Here is a 27,243-nt window from a genome sequence, read left to right as displayed (position 1 = left end):
GCAGAGAGGTGGAGAAAGGGGGCCTGGCCTGCGACCACCTCTCAGCAATCCCACTGTGAGGGGCTTACTAGTGGTAACAGGTAGGTTAGTTGGCCCTCAAGCACCCCCAGCAGTGAAGGGGACTTCATCCCCCAACCAAGAGCATGCCAGGAGGCGTGTTTGCAGACTGGTGGAGAAAGGGGGCGTGGCCTGCTATCAGAACTCAGCAATCCTGATGTGCGGGATTTATTGGAGTTAACAGTAGGGTTAGTTGGCCCACAAGGACGTCCTTGGGGCCAACTACCCCTCTTGTTACCTCCAGTAAGCCCCACACAGCGGGATTGCTAAGAAGTCTACTGAGGCCACGCTCCCTTTCTCCACCACTCTGCAAGCACACCTCCTGCTGCACTACTGGTTGGGGGATGAAGCCCACTTTAACTCTGAGGGACCTTGGGGGCCAAGAAGCCCCCCTGGTACCTCCTGTAAGTCCTGCGCAATGGAATTCCTGAGAGCTGGTCGGAGACCCAGTCCCCTTTCTCCACCACTCTGCAAATGCGACTACTACCTAAAAAAACTAACAAATTCACGGAAAAAAAACACAGGTTTCAGAACGTTATAGTTAGGAATTCGCATGTAAAAACCTTAGAAATTCACTGAAAAAAACAAAGCGTACAGGGACGTTATAGTTAGGCTGACATTTCACTCATACAAAACCAGAGAAATTCAGCCGTTATAGTTACCTGAGCTAACGATAACTCAAGCCCCCTCAATGCACTGCTGATGATGTCACATATTACATCACTCATGACATAGTCAGTGATATCACTGATGACATCACTGATGACATCTCAAATGACATCACTGATGATATCGCTGATGACATCCTCCACATAATCTCTGATGCACCTACTCACTACCTAATATAACCTTTCAAACACCCACTCCAAAATTCAGATTACCATTCTCAAAACAATAGACACACCAATACCAGATAGTTCATAACCACTCACTGACTCATAGGTTGACACACACATCATCTCACTCACCCATACAGCCACTCATACACATAGTCACTCACCAATACAGCCACTGATATATGCCCTCATATACCCATACAGACACTCACACGCCACCACTCAACCATAGTTACTCACACAGCTAGTCACTCACCCAAAGAGTCAATCACACTGCCATTTACTCACCTATTCAGTTATACACACATCACTTTGCTTATTCATACGGATACTAACACCGGCCATCGTCCTACTCGACCTAAGTGCCGCCTTTGACACTGTCAATCATAATATTCTACTCCATCGTCTCGAGGAAATAGGAGTGTCAGGCATAGCACTCAATTGGCTGAGGTCTTTCCTCTCAGACAGGTCTTTCCAAGTCTTTGAGAGGGACTTCACCTCTGCCAGTAGACCCCTTAAGTGTGGAGTGCCTCAGGGCTCCTCCCTGAGCCCCACCCTTTTTAATGTCTACCTACGCCCCCTAGCTGATGTCGTCCGCCCTTTCTGGGTGAAGATTGTCACTTACGTGGACGACACGCAGCTAGTGGTAGCACTGGACCCCCCCCTGGACTCTCATCACAGTCTACACACATGCCTTGAAGCCGTCGCTGCCTGGATGTCTGGCTCTTGTCTTAAGCTCAACGGGGAAAAAACAGAGATAATGCTCCTTGGAAATAACATCGCGAAATCCATCGAGTCTATCTGGCCCTCCTGTTTGGGAAGTCCCCCGCAACCCAAGGAGCAAATCAAGAGCCTAGGCATCTGGCTCGACCACACCCTAACCTTCAATTATCAAGCCACCAAGCTCGCTGCTACCTGCTTCGGGCTGATGAGGCTACTTCGTAAAATTCTCCCTCTCCTTCCGTTTCACTCAAGACGGATTATGGTTCAAGGACTGATCCTCTCCCGTCTGGATTGTGGAAACGCCTTATATCTTGGGGCCCCACAATCTACACTTAACAGACTCCAGGTCATCCAAAATTGTGCGGCAAGAATTCTCCTGGACATTCCCCGCCAAACTTCAGTCAGAGCCCGACTGAGAGACCTCCACTGGCTCCCTGTAAAGTCCAGAATCGAGTTCAAGAGCATGTGCATCGCACACCGCTCCTACTGGGGAACATGCCCCGTTATCAACTCCCCCCTGGTGGAATCCTACCTACCCTCTCGCCCACTCAGATCCGCGACCTCCCACCTCGCCTCAGTACCATGCATAAGGAAGGCCAGATGAGGAGGCCGCATGCTCTCTTATAACCTAGCCAAGATGTGGAACTCCCTTCCCCTCCACATCAGATCAGAACCTAACCATCTCGCTTTCCGCAAACTGTTAAAAACCTGGCTTTTCAGTAAAACTCCAATTTAACTCTTCACTCAGCCTCTTCCCCCAAACCCTCCGGCACAACTCATTCTTTTTCTACAGCGCTGGGACGCCCCTGGGTAGCCATCGCGCTTTATAAATTCCCATTCCATTCCATTCCATTCCTACTTACTCTCCTATATAATCACAGACACAAGCACACACTCATCCATACAGCCACTCTCCCAATCACACACTCTCACATACAGTCACTTATATACTCCAACACTCACATATACTAGCTTGCACGTATGCAGTTACTCACCCATATACTACTGAGACATCCATTCACTCAACGGCAGAGCCATGTGCACACTCACTCACCCACCCCCTCACAGATGCAGTCATGACCCCAGCTAGTGAATCACCCACTCACACATCCAAGCAGGGAGTCACACACTCCCCACCATCCACACAGCCACTCAGGCACCCATACAGGTACTCAATCAACCAATAACCCAAATAGACACTCATGTAGCTACTCACCAACCCATGCAGCCACTTACACACCGACTGACAGAGTGATACAGGCATTCACACAGATTAGTCACTCACCCATAGATTCACTGAGACACGTATAATCACTCACTTATACAGTCAGTTATGCACCCACTGAATAATCCATACAGACGCCTCATACACCCACTCATTCTTCACCTTGGCGAACACATATATATATATATATAAACACACACTCAGATGGCGTGCTTCTGCCGCTTAAGACGGCGGGCACTCAACGGGGTTCGCCAGCCCCTAAAGATTAAACCACTCCTGGTCCGCTTATTTCTTCGCGTGAAAGAAACCAGACTCGAGGCCCCAATGCAGTTCACAGTGCTTCAGGTTTATTAGGCACAAAAAACCCTACGCGTTTCGAGATCAGCCGATCTCTTGCTCACGGGTGGAGCCTTACGCGTTTCGAGATCTGCCGATCTCTTGCTCACGGGTGGAGCTTCGGTGTACTGCCATTCTTTTAAAGTAAACATTACCGTGTTTGAAAGTCACACGTGATCTATAGACATAGACAAGTTCATTTCGTTGTTACAATGTCTTTCAATTAGTAAATGAAAATCTATAAATCCATTTAAATCATTTCATCGCGTTATGACTTTTTATAACTTATTATTTCAACAGGATATGTATTCTTGTTACGATACATGATAAACAATACATGTTTGGCCCCAGTGGGCCAGCCAATAGTAAATCCTCTCAGCATTATTTGCATCATAAAGATATTTCCGCAAAAGTTCACGTTTAGCCCATGTGGGCAAGTGTCCATTCATAGTTCAAATGATGCATCGCATAATGCCACCTGGCAGAATTTGCCAAATATCGTGCCCCAGTGGGCAAATTATATATCCCATATTGTTAATCTTCTTGTTCCTGTAATTTAAGAAAGACATTGCTTTTTAAGCATAATAAACTATGTCGGATCACATGCGGCATAAGTTAAAATCATTTTAAAACTTCAAGAATACAGTTACATAGCAAGCAGCAGCTACTTGACACACCCTAGCCTGACAATTTTAATTATGTAGGTGGATTGCTAATTCTTCCCCCAAGTTATGTCCTGTGGGTTGCATTGTGTTGTATTTGATAATATATTTTGATTCTAGCTTCCTTAATTCCAACCACCTGTTGCCTCCTCGCTCCCTGTTCTCCACACAGTCCAATACACAGAACTTCATTAAATTCGGATTTTTGTTATGTTCCTCCGCAAAGTGTCTAGCAACTAAGTACTGATGATTTACATTCTTGATTGCCCTTTGGTGTTCCAGGATTCTCAATGTTGCCTGCTTTGTGGTACACCCTATATAGAATTTATCACAGGGGCACTGTAGTGCATAAATAACATATTCAGTATTGCAACTGAGATGTTGAGTTATTTTATGTGCACTACGTTCTTTTGATAATTTTAATGTTTTACAGTTGTGACTGTATTTACATGCTTTGCATTTACGACTGGGAAAAAATCCCTGTATTGTGTTGGACTTTTGGTGTTCCTTAATCAATGTAGTACTTAGGGCAGCCTTTAAGGATTTGGCCTTCCTAAAGGTCAGTGAGGGGCTCCACCCGTGAGCAAGAGATCGGCTGATCTCGAAACGCGTAGGGTTTTTTGTGCCTAATAGACCTGAAGCACTGTGAACTGCATTGGGGCCTCGACTCTGGTTTCTTTCACGTGAAGAAATAAGCGGACCAGGAGTGGTTTAATATATATATATATATATATATATATACATATAACATTCTTAAACTTTTTAGAAACACTCACAAATGACAGTCACTGGGTGATGTCATTTGAGATGTCATCAGTAATGTCCTCAGTGGTGTCACTGACCATGTCATGAGTGATGTAATATGTGACGTCATCAGCAGTGCATTGCGGGGGCGCGAGCTATAATTAGCTCAGCTAACTATAACTGCTGAATTTTTCTGGTTTTGTATGGGTGAAATGTCAGCCTAACTATAATGTCCCTATAACCTTTGTTTTTTCTGTGAATTAGAATTATACATGCAACTATTTCACTAATGAATAAACATTATTGCAGAGATGTGTGTACCGAGCTTTACATTAAATCTAAATTGTATTTGTTAGCTGTTTTGTGCTCCTTACTGGTTGTCCTTATTGATTTGCGCTTGATTGACATGCAGTGGATGGTTGCTAGCAGCCAGTCCAATACAATGTATATGCTGGAAACTCTGAGCCAAGCAACAGCAGACCACTCACCCTCCAAAGTCCTGTAGGTCAGTGCTGTTCATGGCCACCATACAGGAGACGGAAACCACCCAAATGCAAACACATATTGTTTTGAAGCATGCTTTATAAAAATGTGTTGTGTATTATGGATTGATTCACTGCAGGCAGGAAACGAGGCCGGCCATGCCACAGCAACAAAGCACACCCACACCAGTAGTGAAATCAGCCCCAACCAGCTAGCCCACTGGGAAAATGTCCAGTGCCTAGTAGAGCTAGTCTGGGCCAGTATGTTTAAGATACTTATATTTGAAGCAATGTGTAATGGGTACCCCAGTGGAGCACCAGCCAGAAACCAGAATCCCCCCAGAGATTATTCAGGCTTGCGGCATAAGCTACAGCAGAGGGGGTACAGGAGTGGTTAGCGTTAAGGGAGAGCATGGTTTGGGGAGAGGATTATTTAGAGTCTGAGGGGATCAGGAGTTAAGCATTTTACTCCATTAACTCGTTCGCAGACTTGGAAAGATTTTGAAAGTAAAGAAGAGAGAGGGCACACTGAGATTTAGGGATGGATATGGTTAATAAAGTCAAATTTGGGAACTGAAATGGAAAGTTGCTTGGGACACCATCATTAATGAATTAGAGAATTTGCCACAATAGGACAGGTACTGTATTATAGAGTTTTTAGAGCAGGTATTAGTTTGGGGGGCTGGTGAGCCAGGAGCCGGCATATCCACTCCTCGGGAGGGACAAAGGAGGGGACAGGATGTAAGTTTGGGGTGTTGACGCAGGGGAAGGTGGATATGGTTTGAACTGGAGATGTTGTTGTAGGGTGAGATTGGTGAAACAGTGGAAAGTGACATGAAGAGGAGGGAAGGATGTTTGGGGTTGTGATGAGTTGTTTGGTTGCTGTGTGCACTTTCGGGTGGGATTAAGGAGAAGGATGTCAGGCATATTTATGTATTAGTGAGGCTGGATTACTCATGTAATGTAAATTGATGAATTAAACTACAGACCTGTCCTAATAAAAGTGGCATTTTATGCTAATAATTGAGCTGTGGCTTGTGTGTAGTCTGCCAGATGCCAAAATCAATCAGTGTGAAATTAAACACAAAATGACCACAAGTAGGGATTCTTTGTGAAATAAAACACCAATTTGAATTTGTAAGTACAATTAGACAACTATGACTTGGTTCTTCATTGAGTGCTTGCTTCAGAAATGTAGCATTCAAGGTGAATGACGTCAGTATCCATGCTCTTTTAAAGATAATTTACACTGTGCCCATTTACTTCCTTCTGTTGCATCTTTGAAGATCAAAAAATATAAAATCTGTGCATGCATATTTCAAAGGCACAAATTGAAAAGGCCACAAGCAAAAATAATCTGCGCTGTCACATTTGTCTTTCTCAATACCAGGCTCTGAGACACTCTCTTCATCATCACACCAACAAACCACAACTAAAACGGGTTGTCTTTGTCTTTATAACATACTACTATGGACCTACTGAAGAGAGAATGTTAACAAAATGTAACTTCCTAAAACCACAAAACTGGTCCCATGTTTCTTATTTCCAGTCCAGGGAGGATCAGGCCTGGCAGTTCGGCTAGGCTGGTCCCATGATGAGCAGGGTCAAGACCAATTTGCATATGGATGGATCCAACTGGAGTGGCATATTGAGCAAAAGAACGATGGATTAAACTCAGATCTCTGGACTGGGGGTGAGTGGATGAAAAGTTTCATCACGCCGTCCATCATCTTATTGGGGTTGCTAAAACAAATGAACAGCATGTTAAGAAAGTCCAAGTGCAGGGCCTGGAAATCACTTCCAAAAAAACATCCATTTGTAAAGCCAATCTATCACGCCTTTCTGACCTATTGGCTTGGACAATGCTTTTTGTGGATGCAGCACAGCATCTACAATCCTTTTTAGGTCGAGCCTAGAGCAGCGCATGCTGCTGCTTGCTCGAATTTTAGTAAGGGGTTTTAAAAGTGCTTCCCACAAGCTTTTCTGAAGCTAGCGTGCACGCTAGCTTGCACGCGCGCCATCTGCCTTTCTTATCGTATTAAGCCGTCATGGCTCAATGCTTGTCAATTAAAGGCAATCACTGCTGCTTAGCCCTGGCCCAAAAGTCAAACAAATGTCTGCCTTTTTTGGGATGTACCAAGTCATCAAGCAATCCGTTCCTCATTACACAGAATACCTTTTGCAGCACACTGAAAACTCGGGAAAAACATCGGTACTTTCTAATTAAGGTTAATATTGCTGATCAGAGGCCCGCCTGTGTCTGGCTCCCGCTGATCTGACTGTTCAGTCTCAGCAGAAAGTCCACGGTTCTTGTGGGATGCAAAATGTGTACATTAAGATAGTGTTTCGTTTCAGTCACTTGCTGCTACTGGCCTCACGGCTTGCTTTCCTCCGACAACTCACTCTATTTCATGGCCTTGGTGGTAAGACCCTGCTGCTAGGTGCAAGCATCTTTAACCACCACATCATGAAAGCAGGTTTGTGTATGTGGTAATATGTGGCAAGACTATCTCTGCTTATTTGTTCTATTGGTTTTGATGTGTTCTGTAGTTTTAATTTAGTTTATTTGAGCTGTATTATTGCTATGTTGTACTGTATTTCATAGTATGCGTTATGTTGTGATTGTTTTTTGCATTGTGTCCTGTTAGGAGGTGTTTTTTCGTTTTTATTGATGATATTTTGGTTTTATTTATGTTATTGTGTTCTGTTATGTCACTGCTCCAGCTCTTTAACTACTTAGGACGCCCAAAACTACGCCTTAAATGATCACGATCATTGCTCAGTTACGGCTACAGCCCAACACATCAGCACCAGTGGCCTTTCTCTGAAGACTTCAAGTGCCCTTCGAGCAACTGACAAGAGAAGTTTAGATTTCTTTCCAGCATAAAAATGCAATTAAATGTCAATGGCACATAGAAGTGATGACACTCCTCTTGGGTGCCACTTTCTAATATATCACAGCAGATGGGCAATGCGATTTGAGCTAGCGCCAGAAACTGTGTGGGGGCAGAGAGCACATGTAACAATCTCTGCAAATACACAGTTACTGTACTATATGTTAAAAGTTCTTTTTGCTTATCGGCTATCTCTAAACAGGTTACCACCATAGGCCCAAATGATTAGGAACTGAGCATCATGCAAGCCAGTTTATGCATGTAGAGTACGAAAAAAGGCAGCTGCTGCAGTACACAGACAACGCAAACTGGGCCTAAGCAAACAAACTAGCATCAGAGAATAAAACTTGCAAAGAGCATTCACTCTGATTAAGCACACCCATTGGCAACTGACGAAACAAACAGAATTCAATTGAAGGGACCAAAGGATATGTTAAGCTTCCTTTTTTTCTATTTTTTTCACACAAACTCTGTACATTAAAGAAGGGTCTTTAAGCGATTGATTAGTTTGGGGTTCTCTGGAAAATCTATGGAGACCATCATCTTTAATTTTCTGTGATTTCTCCATGGTTTCTTCTCCTGTTTCACAATCTGGTCCAGTTTACTTTTTAGAAAGTATGCTGGCTTGCAGCCATCGGGCTATTTCTAAGACTAGGCAAGAGATTGTTTTCTCCAGTAGGATTGTAACTCCTGCCCGCTGGTTCCTAAATGCTGTTCGCCTTGCTTGGGAGCAACTGAACCCCCCCCCCCTCCCCTCCCCCCGCCCCACGTCAGGACGACGCGTATAAGGCCGGCAATGGCCGCGATCGAGGAGCCCGAGCCTGAGGAACTACAACGCCTTCCTCACCACGGGTGCTAGATTATGTTAAAAATGTTGATTAATCTTGGGAAATTCTACGGCATCTTCCCAATGGATGTTTGCCTTCACAGCTGAAAGCTGGAAAAACAAGCATTGGCATTGCCAATAGGTCTCGCCTTTGGGACCTTATAAGTGTTTAGCCATGCAGCACTTGATGTTGTTGCACCAAGAATATTGTGCTGGATAACTAAACATTTATAAGGTCCCAAAGGTGAGACCTATTGGCTATGCCAATGCTTGTTTACTGATGCTGTGCACAATCTGCACAAAAAAGGCAATGGTGCGACTGCGGCATTCCATAGTCACAGAAATGCATGAAGATATTGTGCGCCCATGCAACGCCACATATGAGTGTGCCAAAGGAATGGTTCAGCTGCAAATGTTTTTTTTTTTTTCATTTACCAATCAAGATGGCAGACACCACTTGGTGCTGTGAATAGAAAAAGGAAAAGGCATTTTTACCTGTGCAAAATAGTTTTTGGAAGGCTTGCATGGGTGGGGGAGCAACAGAGTAGCGGGTGGGGAGAGGGTGGGTGTAAGCAATGGTGAATTAGCAGGGGAGCAACAGACAAGCATTAGGGCAGGGAAATCATTTAAAAAAGCTAGAGTGGGGGAAATGGGGGATGGGTTGCAGTAGGAGGGAGCTACATAATGTGAGTGGGAAGGGGATATTTGGGGTGGGGAAGCAGCACACGAGAGAGAGCAAGAAAACATGTTCACTTCGATGGAGTGTTAAAGAAAAAGAAGAAAAGAAATTGTTCCCTAATTGTGAGCATGGGAAGGGTAGAAATCATATAATCGAATGCTTGTTACAACAAACTATTCTCCAGGGGAGTGACAGACACAAGATGGGGAAGGAAATCCATTCAGTAAAAAGCAAGCTAATGAGAGTAACAAGAAAGCCAACTAATGGTAAGCAAGGCGGGCTTTAAGCCCACAGTAAGTTTTTGGTATGGTCCACAACATGTCTTCCGCTGTCTGTAGACAAGACAAAACGAACGACCCCTGTGTACAGAGCACACCAGGCTCTTTTTTAAGCAAGAGGGACCTTGTACCGCAAATGTCTACATTAATATTTTAAACAGGAGGCTGGTGTGAATCATGTGACATTTCCATGACCCAGAGCTCGCCTGACTTTGCCTTTAGCCAATAAACAAATATGCATTGTCAGAGCCAATTTGTCTGGCTTTTATACAGTAGTAACACCAGGGCCTATTCTTGAAGTTAAACGTACACATGAGTAAATCTACACAAGAACGTTTACTTTTACACCTATGAGAAACGTTACTAGTTTTGGCTATTCACCGTTAGTTTAACATTACTCAAAAGTGTAGACTTACACGTCTCCACTGCTGAAACAGGATGTGGAACCAAATTTATGAGTGTATCTACTGCATCCAAAAAGGAGCAGTACTAGGTCCAGCACCACACATGGCTACCCACTGATACTGCAACACCCTCCCATAGAAAATAATGGAGACTGGGACTTAAAAATGTGCCCCATAGGAAATAATGTTAAATTAAGATAATTTATTTCAACTTTTAAAAAATATGTACTAATTAAGTTGAAGGCTAAAACTTTATATATATATATATATATATATATATATATATATATATATATATATATATATATATATATATATATATATATATATAAAGTATATATATATATATATGTATATATATTAAAAATAAATATTATTTAATGACAACATATATTAATAATCGTTTTTTATTTAACTTTATTTTTAAGGAAAATGAATTTGTATTAATACAATATATAACTTTTATGATTTTTAATACATAACTCAATTCAAACATTTTACTCTAGTACTTATTTTAATACATTTTTAAGAATATTTTTAATTTAATTTAATACATTTAAATAAACGTAGTAATAATAATATAATATATATAAATAAAAATGTAAATGTTCGTTTGTTCAAAATCTCAAATCTCCGAAAGTTCTTCACTGATTGCTTTCAAATTTTGACACAACGTTGGATTCAAAAACGCGCGTGTTTTTATATACATTCCTTATGGTGAGCTACTGCGCATAAAGAGAATCTGTAGCAGTAGCGAAGGGTTAAAGCTAGCACAACAGGAATGTATAGGCAGATTTAAAGCCAGAGGTTACAGCAACAAATGTTTAGAAAAGGATTTAACCAAGTGCAATCTAGTCGACAGGGAACAGTTAATGGACAAACAACTGAAACAACCCATTACCCCTGTCAAAACAATCAGTGATTTCAGGTTCATTCTGGACTTTAATCGACAGAAGGTAGCAGTAAGAAAAATCATCAACAAAAACTGGTATCTCATAAAACAGGACCCTATAATAAGGAAAACAGTCCCCAAAAAAACATACATAACATACAGGAGGGGTGTATCTATGAAAGATACTTTGGTGGATAATGACCCATGTGGCACACTCGCAAAGGGATCTTGGTTGGCACAAAGACAAGGTTTTTACAAATGTACGTTTTGCAAAGCCTGCCGACATGGGGTAACCACCACCAACTACTCTACACCTTTTGGTGGGCCAAACAATGAAATAACAAAATCCTTAAACTGCAAAACCGATCATGTGATGTATGTGTTGGAGTGCCCGTGCAAATTAAGATATATTGGAAGTACCATCTTACCAGAGCATAAACGGGTATTCCAACACATACGTGCTATCAAAAACCACGATCAGGCATGTCCAGTGGCACGCCACTTTCAAGAAAAACACGAGGGCAATCCTAAAGATCTTAGATACTTTCTCATAGACTCAGTCCCAAGAAACAAAAGAGGAGGGGATAGGGAAAAAAACCCTCAGAAGATTAGAGATACATTACATTCTAAATTTAGACAGTAAGCATCCTAATGGACTGAACAGCTCGGAGGAGCTACATGGGATCCTATGAGTGATAGTTGATTGCCTCTACTGTAACTGGTCTGTTACGTTTTCCTACTAGAGACGTAAATCAAAAAAATAAAATATAAATAAACAAAATAAGAAGTCTGGATATGCAGGATAGGAGTGAAGACAGTACACTAACATTAATAAGAATAAAGGCCGTCACATGTATTTATACTGTACACACAAAATGAATTCCCCCAATACATGTTTTTAAGCTACCATTGTTTTTTAACTTAGCACAACTTGCACTTTTTTCACTTTCACAATTAGCACTTTTCCCCTTTTTTTGCATGGATTACATCCACCTATAGCAAGATCGATTAAATTGGAGCAAGCTATAAATTAGATATACATAAGGTCAAATAATTAACTGATCGATAATAACATAACAAGATTAATTAGATATATGAGTATCTAATAAACAGAGTTAAAGTGGAGTTATCCCAATAATGTGGACACGTTGGTATGGTTTTTAAACTCTGTGTGATGACAGAGGTGTGTGTATTTAGTCTACAAATGTATTTTACATGACATTATTTAATTGTGAGTATTTATCTATATATTTATGGCGAATTTATGGATATATGTTGTATTGATATTTATAGATAAGCATTTATGGGTATATATATGTATGAGTATCTCTTTTATATATATATTTATATTTATATTTATTTATATGTATTTATGGATCCATTTGATACACAAAAATAGTGGAGACTTAGCACACACACCAAGTCGAGATGCAATAACGTGATCACCCACTTGTATGGAAATGAACAAAGCCCTATCCTTGTCATCAAAACAATGTATTTATACAGGTATGATGGATGTCCAAGTGTATATTAAATAACATATTTTTTAAGGCAACACACAGCACAGTTTTGCACAATAATCACGTGGTGTATTTTCACCCAATCAAAACGAATGATGAAAAATGAAAAAAAGTGTAACCTTTAAAAAGTATTGCCATTGGTAGAACGGCGTAATGTGATCAAGCCCCCAGGGAGGGATGAAACGCGTTATGGCTGCCGTTTGTTTGTGAGAAGAACCTGAATAAAACAAATCAATATTAAACAAGAATCCTGTGGTCCATGCTCGTTCTGTTCCAGTGATGAATTGTGGAAGAAGAGTACTTTGGGATATATATATATATATATATATATATATATATATATATATATATATATATATATATATATATATCTATTTGGCCCTTTGGAGCATGGCACTTGCCATTGATTCTGCTGCTCTTGTGAGGAGTTATAACGGTTACCTTTTGCCAGAAAATACCTGTCTGCTCGAATTTGATATGTCTACCCTTCCGCTATGTTTGGGCACTTGCCAGGTAAACTAGGAGGTAATGGTACATTTATCTACAGCCTACAACTCTGAGCTAAGTATCACTAATTTTATTATGCATATGATTGTGCCCCATATTTTGCGTTTACCCAAGAGGTAATATCTCCGTTTATTGTTGCGCCTTATTCTGACATATTGTACAGTGTATGTTAAAACACCACTCCAAGATGGCCACCTTAGTTGTACTTGCAATGGTCCTTCCTTGATGTTCATTTGTAACTTTATCAATGTGTTTTGATCTCTTACACGTCTACACGTGAACAAGCTGCAAGGCGAAACGCGTTGTGTGGATTAAACCTGTGTTCGTATCAACTGGTGTTTCCTGACTCTTTTTCCTGAGAGCGCACGAACTTTGTTTATGAGACTTGGAAATATATATATAGGTATATATATTAAAAATAATATTATTTAATGACAAAATATATTAATAATCGTTTTTTATTTAACTTTATTTTTAAGGAAAATTAATTTGTATTAATACAATATATTACTTTTATGATTTTTAATACATAACTCAATTCAAACATTTTACTCTAGTACTTTTTTTATTAAATTTTTAAAAATAATTGTAATTTAATTTAATTTAATACATTTAAATAAATGTAGTAATAATAATATAATATATATAAATAAAAATGTAAATGTTCGTTTGTTCAAAATCGCGAATCTCCGAAAGTTCTTCACTGATTGATGTCAAATTTTGACACAATATTGGATTCAAATATACGCGTGTTTTTATATACACAACGTTGGATTCCAATATGCGCGTGTCGACTACGCGCGCGTTTTTAATCGAAAGCCCGAACAGACACATAAAAATGTCAATGTTCGTTTGTTCAAAATATTAAATCTCCAAAAGTTCTTCACCGATTGCTTTGAAATTTTGACACAACGTTGGATTCGATAAAGTGCGTGTTTATATATACACAACGTTGGATTCGGATAGGCGCATGTCCAATGCGCGCGTGTTTGTAATCGAAAGGCCTAACAGACCCTATCGATTTGGTTGCTGAGCAACAACTACAAGAGACGCACAGAGACAATAGTCTACATATATTAGGATAGACAGTTGGTGTCAGGATGACAGCGCGGGAAGTGGGTGGAGGGAGGGGAGAGAAGTTGGTACATTTTGCAACATTAGCGCATGTTTATAGATACACAACATTGTATTCGAATACGCGTGTGTACAATACGCGCGTGTTTTTGGCAGACCGGGAAGTGGGTGGAGGGAGGGGGGAGAAGTTGGTTCACTTTGCAACATTAAGAAAGGACGCATAGTGACAATAGTCTATATATATTAGGATGGACAGTTGGTGTCAGGATGACGACCGGGAAGTGGGTGGAGGGAGGGGGCAGGAGTTGGTTCACTTTGCAACATTAGCGCGTGTTTATAGATACACAACGTTGGATTCGAATACGCGTGTGTACAATACGCGTGTGTTTTTGGCAGACCGGGAAGTGGGTGGAGGGAGGGGGGAGAAGTTGGTTCACTTTGCAACATTAAGAAAGGACGCATAGAGACAATAGTCTACATATATTAGGATGGACAGTTGGTGTCAGGATGGCAGACCGGGAAGTGGGTGGAGGGAGGGGGGAGGAGTTGGTTCACTTTGCAACATTAGCGCGTGTTTATAGATACACAACGTTGGATTCGAACATGCGCGTTTACAATGCACGCGTGTTTTTAATCAAAAGGCCGAACAGACCCTATCGATTTGCTTGCTGCGCAACAACTACAAGGGACCCATAGAGACAATAGTCACAAAAACATATTGTATACCCACAAGCATTGTGAAATTAAACCTATTAGAAATGTGCGCTTACTCTTTTCTTTCTCTTCCATTTAACCAGACTGAGCCACAGCAACGCATGGCCGGGTACAGCTAGTGTAAAAATAAGTTAATGGTTTAACCATTAACTTTTCACCTGCAGGCTAGAGGTCTCCTCCTCTGCGGAAGATATCTCTGTATGGTAAAGTATAGGGAAAAGTGTTAATGGTAACTTAATTAAATTTACATTTTAATTATTTTGAATATAGTAAGTTAAAATAATTTTGGGGGATTGTAAATTATATAAAATCCCTGCTAAAGCAAACAAATCTTTTTATTCTATATTAAAAGTATACAAATCCATGTATATAATTAACATTAAAAATTCAAAGTAATTTAATTCTGCACAAACCCATTGAATTAAGCTTTGGCCTCTGCTTTGCTATAGCTTCTGTTCTGAGTTTTACTAGTTCCAACCTGGGAGTGGTTTCACTCTCTGTAGCAATGACTCTTCCCCACCCCCTCTCAGAGACTACACAGAGTTGAACCCAGAGACACTTCAAATACATTCTTAGTGTAATCAGTGCGAAACTGTTGCTGAGTTGCTGGTGTTCTGGTTGAGAGAGGACCTGCCATAGCAGTTAGAGCTGTAATGCTCCTATTGGCGCAGGGTCAAGACTGATTTATATGTGGCTGGGTCTAAACTGAGATGGCATGGTGGGCAAAAGAACAATAGTCTGAAATGCTATACCGAGTGATTTCCATCAGTTAGACCTACTGCAAGCATTCCTCCCAACACTGTTTGTGTGTCTGATATAACGCGTTAAGTGATGAAGGGTTTTTCCAGATGTAGGCCCCTTGCTCACTGTGTCACTGGGTCCAAGCGAAACTCGATTGAAGACCCCTAAACAGGCGAAACCAGTCTTTGGTTGCTTTTGTTCTGGTTCGAGGAGGACCTGGCAGTTCAGAGTAGACTGTTCCTACTGGAACAGGGTTAAGATGATTTGTATATGGCTGGGTCCAAACTGAGGCGGCATGGTGGGCAAAAGAATAATGGTCTGGAATGCTACCCGGAGTGACTGCTAGTGGTTAGACTAATTGCAAGCATTGGTGCTGGAAGTAGGGGTGCTGCAGCACCTCCAGAAATAATCATGCTGGAGTTCAGAAGGTAAATGAGCAATAAAGATGCGTTTAAATTTTGTTTTTCATTTGTCACATTTGCTACGCATTCAAAGAAAGAGGTCAAATATCAGGGTATGTCTTCTGAGGAACTGCTGCTTATTCGGAAAACTGGAGTGTACTTTTATTTCTCTTACTGCAAAGTAAGAGGATTAAGTAAAAGTGATCTAGGTGACAATCCTGCTGTGGTACAGAAACGAAAGGAAAGGATGTAGCATGTTGTTTTTTTTTCTAACACACAACATTTAAATATCCAGAAATGCGCTATACACACATTTCAAATTATAGCAGCATTTAGGAAAGCACAAAAATAGCACTTTTTTGTAATTCAAAAGTGTGATGGAAACAAAGATTAAATTAGGATCCAACAAATCAAGACACTTTAATTGGTGATGCGCAAAGATATTTATTCACTGAGAGTCAATTTTCACACATTATCATTTTTGCGCTACACAGTTTTACCAGTAAAACTTGTGTCTATGCAAATGTAGTCATATTTTCAACAGAAAATGTGGTGTCTGTGAATGACAATACATTATCTCACCCGTGGTACAAAATACTCCACTGTCTACATATTACACCATTACAACTCTGCTGCAGAATGGGCGTGGCACATTTGCTGCACGTGTTTTTTATATTACGCTTGGATTTCTCACACTCCCTTCGAGAGCAGTGATATAATATTTATGACAGCATCCCCTCTCTAAAAATTGTTGCAATGCCACTGATTGCAAGCGTCCTCCCATCACCTTGTATGTGTCTGATAATAAATAAATGGCAGCCAGTGCAGAGAAGACTGGGCCTCTATCATGTTTGAGCTGTGGTGCCTTTGCACTGGCTGCAGTAAAAATAGCCAAATCATTGACTAAAATCACGTTACCATCACAGTATAGAGTGGCACTCACTATCTCCTCTGCCCCCCCTTGACAAACCTCTTCTAGCATCCTCAAAATATAATGGGGCAGGCAGCCTTGGCCAGGCCAGTTGCCACCACTCTTGCTACCACTAAGAGGCCCGAAGCCAGCCCTCACCACTTGTTATGGCTCTAGAAAAGGAACACTGATGTGGTCGTTTGATCTTCTTGTATTTATATAGTACTTAATACTCTTGACAAAGCTGTGATGTTGCAGGGTTTCTGTACTCACACAGAACTGTGCACAGAGGAGTGGAACCTCGGCAAATTAGGGTGTCCCAAAACTTACCTTAGCAACCAACTCACCCCTTACCGAGCTAGCTACAGTGTCTCATTGGACATATCAAACACCCAATGTTTAGACAAACCAGAACATGAACTTACAGTACCTCAGGGTACGTGGGACTCATGAACACTCTTTCGTTATATTATCATTACAAACCAGAACATGGAGTAAAGAAGACACCTGTGCATTTGAAATGTTTATTTACTAATGCCGTCTTCTCAGGCGCAGTATCTTTGATAATACAAGTATACTTATTATCAGTAGCAAAATTATCAGCATAGTTACTAAGACATAAAAAGCGAATGGTGACAGCATGTTAACATGCTGTAATGAATAAGAGTTAACAACACTTATATCTCACCCTCCCTAACACATATATTATATTATTATCTAAGAAGGTCTCTTTGGGTTGTTTTAGGGCGGGCCCATACCTTAGTGTCCTAGCATGAAGGAATCACATCAGCATACACCAGCTCTCTCTGCATGTGCACCGCATCAAGTGAGTTAACAATTCTCGTGCAAAGCAATATCAATCCCGCCTCAAGCCCAAGTTGGCAAAGGCTGCACTTGTGTTATGACTATGAAGGCGTGGAGATCAGACCTCATAACAATTCCATATCGTGTTGCTCCTGAAACTTCAGCACTCTCCGTGCAGACATGGTTTATTAAACAAAACTGATATCAGAGCAATAACATATTATTCTCACATACACCACGGCAAACCACTAGGTTGAAAGCTAAGTCAACAATTAAGGGTCGTGTGCAGAAGTTGCAAGAAAGGAAAAATGGCGTTTAAATCCGAAATGTACCTATGCTAACTTAACACGATATAAGGATATATAGGAGCTATACAACACCCCCCCATGATCCGAGAACGGACTAAATAAGGTAACAGAAGTGCCATCACATGAGAGCAGAATCCATGTATAAACGAGCATGAATAAAAATTCAATTATAAAAACTAATGCCAAAAAAATAGCCCACAAATATAATGTGGCTCAAGCCAATAGGCAAGCAAAAAATAAAATGTCTTGACCAAAAGTCAATAAAATCAAGGAAATGCTATCAATCAGCATGTCAATTTGAGGCAGTGTCTATGATAACACTGTATATGAAAAGTAAGCTGCAACAGCCTCCAGGAGGAAGTCACTGTCCTCATCCGAAAACAGTTCAGCCATCCAATTTAAAAGATGAAAGGAACATACGTGATCTTCCAGCACCGCATCCTCTATAACCATCAGAGGACAGCTCGGTGGGTTGTCAAGAAAACTCCGTTCCAAGAAATTTTGCGCTGCCGACAACACATCCCAGGGACCCATTAGTCCATGTGCCACCGCCAAGGCCATAATCCTTTCGTCAGAACAAACCAACTCGTGAGCAATGATAGGACTCATCAGTTGATCAAAATCGACGTCAGAAGATATTGGTCCGCAGAGACACAAATCAATGGCCCAAAGGAAATCACAGGTCAGGCAGTGAAATACAGGCTGGACACAGGTGAAATAGGAGAACCGAAAAGATAATCCAAACGCCGTGCTTAGAGTCGCCAACGGCAGTGTGCCATAATAATCAAGCATGCGGTTGCGAAACCGCGTCAGTAGTAACTGTGCGTGGTCTTGCACAGGAAGGGCATCCATATTTAAAAAGGCAGAAAACCACCAATGCGCCAGCCGCTAATGCAAGCAAAAACGGGAACCCTCCAAACAAGGATGAAAAAATAGAATGGAAGAAAGCAGGGATGACTCCAAAAATCTTCTCAAAGGAAGTCACGAGACCACCGCTAACAACTTTAAAAAAATGTGCTAGGCCCGTTGTGGAGGATGCGTTAAAGATAGAACGGACCATGGCTCCGAAATGCAAGGGCAAATCAGTGTTTAAAAGAGCCTGAACCTCCGTGCGGGTGTTAGCAATGTGAAGCACGAAAGTTTCACGGGCCGAGCTCAAGGCCACCTCTTTCTGGGACAATAGAGCTCTTATTCTAGCCATGCCGCTGAATTCTGCTCCCAAGGTCGGTATCTGTGGCCAAATGGAAGACTCCCTATGTTCACGTGTGGGAGGATAAAGAACATTTCTGCAGCAAATAACTCGCTCACTAACCGTTACTATGAAAGCTATACCTTTAATTAAACCACAGCAGTTTTCATTATTGAGCATTAAATAACTACCATTCTCTAACAATTTAAACGTGGGGACGATAGCAGGAACTGGCGTGCCCTGTAAAACGCAAGCCATATTCGGTCGGTCCCTGTTACATGAACCGTGTAACTGTATGTGTCTGCACATTAAAGAATGATCTGGCGTCTCAGTACACTCATCCCCTGTTAGATAAACCTCTTGTTCATCCTTGAAACATCTGTATGTGTATGGGAGTGACCAGACCTCATGAAGAAAACCGCTACCTAAGGGTTCAAAACGACCTATTGGCACATATTTCATACAATTTGAAAACTTATATAAAGCAAAAGGCAGCGTTATTAAACCGTGGATAAGCCACGTAGCAGCAGTGGTCTCTGCCACAGAAAAAGGTAAAGATTCCAATCTTTCAATATGGAGCATAGAAAAGGAAGCATCACGCATTGAAAGCAAGCGTTGTTTGTCTGTCAAATTAAATGGTGCAAATAAAGAGGAAACGTTCATGTATCCCCAGGGAACTTTACCCATTTTTAGAGTCTGTAGTGTCCATGCAAACTGCATGATTGAACGTAATTGATTTTGACCATGGTATAATACAGACACTTCATCATGCACAATATCAACAACAGACGACACAATATTATCTAATGTGTAAATTCTAGAGGAAAGCACGTTAATGCTATTGTCAACCACTGCAAGCACTTTCTCAAGATTTGCCTGATCAATAGCCCTAAGGCGTGAAGCAGCCTCAATCTGTGAGAGTTTCCAAATTTCATTGTAAACACCATATAACCACCTTTTCGACCTGCCACTAGCTGGGCCCTTAATGAAATCATTCAAATCCACGTCTGCATTCAGTTTGGAAAGGTGATACTTAACCGCAGGTAAAGTTGAATGTTTCAGCCAAGCTTGACACAACTTGCCAACAGAGTAAGAGGTGACAGTATGACTCAAATCAAAACGGGGATCAGATCTAACAGTCTTAAACCCGTCAGTTATATTTAAAAATCTTTTTTGGCAAGAATCAGCACTACGGTGCCAAAGCAGCCAACCCTTGGGATTCATACTGGAAATGTTAAAGGAGGAATTCAGAAGCAGAGCCTGTATATCTCTAATGGACAATTTAGTAAAATTACTCCAATTCTCATATTCCTCCAACTCCGGGAAAGACGGGGTGTTTAACCTTTTAGATGTAGCCAATCCAAAGCACGTGGTCTGGGAAATGGTTTCATTTAAAAACCACATATGATTTGGGATGAGACATGCACGGTGCAAAGCCTCAGTGCCTTGTACCTGCCAGGCCCTTGAGCCCCAAACTGATTTAAGGTCTATGTTATCCTTCCATAACTCATACCCTCCAGTAACTAATTGATCCAGGAAGGCCTTTGAATATAGCAATTTTGTATTTGTAAGTCGGACCTTGGACAGTGGCTGTTTGTGAAATTTAAAATAAAAGGACTCCGGATTGGACTGATTAAAGTCAGTGAAATAAGTATACTTTTTAAGAAACGTTTCTGAACTCCCTTGTGTTGGTGCTGGGCAATGTTCCCACTGAGTAAAATTAACCGCATCCCTTCGGGAAGATGTCTTGTGTAAGAAGTGATTGCCATAATGTTGGTAACAGAACAATTCACCATAATTAGCAGATTCTAAATATAAATCCTCAGCATCAAAAGCAGCATAATATTTCAAATCAGAAAACAAACTTTCCACAGCATTAACATCCCAATCATCAGAACGAATGTTTTGTTTCACCACATCCCCCATATTAACTCTTAGTACATTAGGGACATTAACGACTTCCGTTGGACCATGAATCTGAAAACGAACTGCATCCCACGCGATTCCATCCAGAACAGGCCACGCTGTGATGTTAACCAAAGTCAAGTCTCTTTTTAATCTGTGTGTAGAATGTGAAGAGGAAAGTGGGGCCAAAGTTCCATTCAAATGAGTAATGCAAGTTCTCTCCTCGACATAGTGTCCATTCATAATCCGAAAAAAATAAAACACAAAACCAATTGACATAAAAAGGTAAACTGAAAAAAGGACCAGCCAAATGTATATCCAAGGAGGTATCAAAAAATGTTTTTTAAACAGGCTAGCATATAATGCAATTTTAGAGGGTTTTTTCGAGGCAAGGGAAGCAGAGTCAAATGAAAACCTGGATTCCGTGGCTAAACGAGCTTGCAGGTCAGGCATGGATAAATCAGTGGGGTATGTATAGTCTGTCTCATCAAGGTTAGTTCCTGGTAAATTATTCAATAATGGAGTGGAAACAGCAGGTAATTCGATGGCCACCTCAGGTTCATTATTAGAAGCAGTGGGCATAATTGAATTTCTCACAATGGAAGGACAGGAAACAGCCGGTGTCATGCTAAGAAGAATCGGCCACTCTGTGTATCTTGACATTGTCAATAGAAATAAACCTGTTTTCCTTACGACCTGGAAGTGGTGGTAAAATGACTGTTCTTGTGCCCTTCACTCCAAGCACTGGGACCGGAGCTCGATAGGAGGGACCAAACTCTTTCTTGTTGTCGATCTTCTCTCGAACCAGTTCTCCAACTTGGGGTAGCCAGCCAACTACCGGGATCTGCAACGCATCATCCGATGTGGAGGGCAAATGTTCCTTTGCAAGAGTGTCTCTCGTCTTTTGTAGATTCTGTAAAACATTGCAATGTTCATCTGCGTCAAAGGAAGTGGCGCGAACCACCGAGTCTAGACCGTCAAGGTCAGGGACGAACATCTTGATGCCAAAGAGCATTTCGTATGGGGTCCGCCCACCCAGAGACCTTCTAGGGAGATTATTAAGAGCACGCTGCACGCCATAGAGGTGAGCCAGCCAATTTCTGCCAGTGCCTATAACTCGGGCTGTCAAAGATTGCTTTAAATCACGGTTCATTCGTTCAACTACACTATTACCCTCGGGTCTGTAGGGTGACGAAAACTTGACTTGGACCCCCATCGAAGTCATGGCATCCTTATACGCCTTAGAGGCGAAAGCCGGACCCTGATCCGAATGGAAGGTACCACAGGCAAAAATCCCTATAAAGATACGCAAATCTCTGATGACAGTCCGGGAATCAGCGCTGCGATGTGGCCACAACCACACAAAGCGTGTGCATGAGTCAACTGCTACTAAGATGTATTTATACGCAGTATCAGATGAAAATGGACCGCAGTGATCTAAATAAACACAGCCTAGTGGTTTATTAGAAATGTACAACTGAGTCTGAGGCGGACGCGTAGCAGTTGAAGGTTTAATCTGCTGGCATATGTCACAAAGAAGGACATAATCACGCGTCTGTTTGTACAGTCCCCGCCACCAGAAACGTTGTTGTAGTTGCGTTACAGTGGCTGAGACGCCCGCATGCGCAGACGCCACACCTTCATGAGCCGCTGTAATCAAGTCTGTTCTGCGATCAGAGTTGGGAATCAGCCGTTCCCCAACATCAGGAATTGTCACAAAAGGAACCTTTTCGGGACTTAAGTGGTATTTATACTTCGAAGGGAATCCCGAAGGATGTTTACTTCCCTTCTCAGAGGCAGCAATCGCTGCCAAGATGTCGCTATCAATCTTGGATTTAGACCTAGTAACTGCTGCAACTAAGTATGTAGATACTGCTGATTTCGCTGCTTCATCAGCAAGCGAGTTGCCAACAGCGTGAACTCCCACGCGCTGATGACCGAGAGTATGAATCACATAAACGAGTGGCAACATAGCCTTAAGCTCTGCCACTCGAACCCAGATCATTTTATGTTTTATTGTGCTACCCTTGGAATCACGAAAATCATTTTGAATCCAAAAGAACAAGTTTTCATTGTAAGACTGGACACAGTAGTAAGAATCACTTACAATTAGAGTAGTAACACTTGGATCTGCGTACTCCAAAGCTAGTAAGAGAGCACGAAGCTCTGCCAATTGTGCGGTGCAATCGCCCAGGGGCAACGTGTGTACCTCCCTGGAAATGAACTCATCATTCAACATAGCACCGACCACAATGGCGCATGCGGAAACGTAGGCATGTTTAGAGCCATGCGCAACCTGCGCCGACCCATCAGTGTAAATGATGCAATGGAAGTCCTCCAAAGGTCGCATCGCCAGAGGAGCAGGATGAACGAATTCATACTGCAAGTACTCCTGCGACCGTAAGGAAGCGTCAAAAATAAACATGACATCCGAGGATGACAATGACGCAGCCCACTGAATCCACCGAGGGTGCAAAGCTTTTGAATTTGGTACACTCGCTTTCGTGACTGCCTCCAAATGAGGACAGGGTGTTACCAGTAGCATGCGTTTCCCCTGTGACAGAGCTCGTTCCTTTAGAATAGCCATCTGTACAGCAGTTAAAACCTTTTCTATGGTGGGAAACCGCATCTCAGCCGAGGTGTACAAGTGTGACTTGTAAGCAATAGGTACTGTGTCACCTTCATTAAAAGTGAGGTAAGTGAAACCCACCGTCCCAGGAATTATTCTTATGACCAGGTTGGTGTGGTTATCACGAGTCAGTAAATATTTAGAAGCGAGCAGATCAGCCTGCAAGGATTGCAAAATGGCTGAATGCTCAGGCAGCCAGCATGATTTTGAGAAAGTTGGTTGTATCAAAGCATACAAAGGCTTGATACGCTGGGCATATTCCGGAATGTAAGTTCTGCCGAAATTCAAAAAGCCCAGTAAAGACTGTAATTTTTTCAGTGTTGTTGGAGCGCGTAATTGTGCGCACTTCTCCAAGAAGTGAGGAGCCAAACCTCTACCTTCGGGTGCGGGGTAAAGCCACCCAACGCAGGCCAATTAGTACCTGGAATTGAGAGTGGGCCTAACCTCGCAGGGGACATAGAGTGGGGGAGGGCGCCATCAAACCAAACTCGATGCTGCCAATGATCAATAGGTATTTTCAATGCCCTGTACGGCGTATATTCAGCCGGGACATCCGAGGCGGTGTAGGAGTGGAACAAACCAGAATTAGCGTCCACAGCCGGAAACGTAACCCAAGAGTAAAACAACTCGTAAGGAAACGCCGGATCTGCACATACCACGAAAATCACAGCCATCCCATCTACTGGGACTTGGTACGTCTGAAGATGGTTGCGTACCGCTACGCGACTATGCTGCGCAATAGCCACCGCTGCCGCCATTACAGAATTGGAAATAAGAAAACACAAAGAATACTTTGTAGCACAACTGGGTAGTAATTCAAAGAAACCGTTTAAGAAAGAATCAAGCTTGAATAAAGACCTATTTCAAAAAATAGGTAGGTTTCACCGACACCCCGTTTTCCGGAAACGGACGTGAAGGGGTTAAGGCATGAACGATAAACTACTCGAGTGTCATGATATAAGACCACCGAAACCGTTGGGCGCCATGTTGCAGGGTTTCTGTACTCACACAGAACTGTGCACAGAGGAGTGGAACCTCGGCAAATTAGGGTGTCCCAAAACTTACCTTAGCAACCAACTCACCCCTTACCGAGCTAGCTACAGTGTCTCATTGGACATATCAAACACCCAATGTTTAGACAAACCAGAACATGAACTTACAGTACCTCAGGGTACGTGGGACTCATGAACACTCTTTCGTTATATTATCATTACAAACCAGAACATGGAGTAAAGAAGACACCTGTGCATTTGAAATGTTTATTTACTAATGCCGTCTTCTCAGGCGCAGTATCTTTGATAATACAAGTATACTTATTATCAGTAGCAAAATTATCAGCATAGTTACTAAGACATAAAAAGCGAATGGTGACAGCATGTTAACATGCTGTAATGAATAAGAGTTAACAACACTTATATCTCACCCTCCCTAACACATATATTATATTATTATCTAAGAAGGTCTCTTTGGGTTGTTTTAGGGCGGGCCCATACCTTAGTGTCCTAGCATGAAGGAATCACATCAGCATACACCAGCTCTCTCTGCATGTGCACCGCATCAAGTGAGTTAACAATTCTCGTGCAAAGCAATATCAATCCCGCCTCAAGCCCAAGTTGGCAAAGGCTGCACTTGTGTTATGACTATGAAGGCGTGGAGATCAGACCTCATAACAATTCCATATCGTGTTGCTCCTGAAACTTCAGCACTCTCCGTGCAGACATGGTTTATTAAACAAAACTGATATCAGAGCAATAACATATTATTCTCACATACACCACGGCAAACCACTAGGTTGAAAGCTAAGTCAACAATTAAGGGTCGTGTGCAGAAGTTGCAAGAAAGGAAAAATGGCGTTTAAATCCGAAATGTACCTATGCTAACTTAACACGATATAAGGATATATAGGAGCTATACAACAGTGATGTATGACACAGATAAACATGAAGTGCTGCAAAGAGAGTGAAAATTGACCTACCATCATACTAATATGCAATAAGGTGAATTGGTACAGCTACATTTTTGTCATCCTTGAAATTGTTGGTATTTGTACATTTTATGATTTAGCTCACTTTATGAATCTTTACTAAATGATAGCTGTTGGAGAAAGTTTAGACCTTCTTAACAATACAAAACATGTGTAAAGAATTTTGGCATGCTCGATGCCAGTTGTAAACAATTTCTCTCATCTTCCGGGGTTCTTTCATTGCCTTCTGATTTTACGCAGTACATCAACATTTGCTCTGCATTGGTCATTTGGTAACCCTACATTAGCTTGCAGTAAGAATACAAATTGTCATCATAATATTGACAAGTAGCAGTTTAGAGATTCTGATCCAGATTTATGAAAACGTTGTGCTGTGTTTTCATCACAAAAGGGACACAAACACTGCACTCAGTGTTGTAGTGGTATTTACTTTCCAACGCAAATTGTGATTTGTGTGGTAAAGTTGCCCCCAGTATCGTAAAGTAGCACTGTGTCCTAAATTTTGCTACTTTGCATCAAGGGGGGGTGTACTATAAGTGGTACATAGGTGTTGCCATGCAACCACCCATGGGTTTTGAGGCAAAAGCCTATCTGATAACATTTATAGACAGGGATTTAAGCCAAAACAATTATGTCTCTTCAAGGCAGGAGTAACAGTGGAGCAACTTTTAAAAGTCTCCATATTTTTCAAATTTTGCAAGTGTGATGCACTGTACATACAGTGGGAAACATCTCAAAGGATATTTCTTTGTGCTGGAAGGGTCCCCTTCCAGTACAAATCCTATGCTTTACAGAGCGCTCATATCCTTGTACTAAAGTCAGGACTACTGAAATTTCAAGACTTTGCGACTGTGGCCTTTTCAGCATGACTATGGATTTGCCACATGTGCCACTTAATTCATCATCTGTTGAATAATTTGCAGATTTTAGCCCAAAAATCTTGTTTCTAGCATGAATGGATAAAAATATATGAAAAACAGGAATCTCTGTATTGCTGCGAAGTGGAAGACCCTTCGCAAAAGTTGACTGGTCACCTTTCTGTTGCTAATTGTTGTCTTTTAGTGTTAAATTGGTACTAATGAGGTGAGATATTTGCCTAGACAGTGTTAGCATGTGTGAAAATAACAAAATAATAAAGTAATATTATCACAAAATGTGCAGGATTGTGCTTCATATCTGGCCTTTTCTTGCCGCATAATTCAACCCTGTTGCATAATTTGGGCCTCTCCTGCAGCATCGTTCCTGTGACCCTGACTATGGTACAACGCAGAGGTGGGCGAACCAACAAATTAACAGGGACAGCAGAGCCAAAGGTCGAATCTGGCTCTTAAAAGCCCGTACACAAGCTGAGGCTTGAAAATATATGGCATGTCAATCATGCAGCACAGATCATGCTAGACTATGGTAAGGTGTCTTCAAAATTAAAAGAAATTAAATATGGAAGCACCTCACCTTGGTACATCAGACTTAGGGGTCGATTCCTATCTTGGTTGGAAGTGCTCCGAATCGGATTCGGCTT

Source organism: Lissotriton helveticus, chromosome 3_1 (assembly GCF_964261635.1).
Source record: "Lissotriton helveticus chromosome 3_1, aLisHel1.1, whole genome shotgun sequence".
Lineage (NCBI taxonomy): Eukaryota > Metazoa > Chordata > Amphibia > Caudata > Salamandridae > Lissotriton > Lissotriton helveticus.
The sequence above is the reverse complement of the archived record's forward strand: the minus strand, read 5'-3'. Positions refer to the sequence as shown.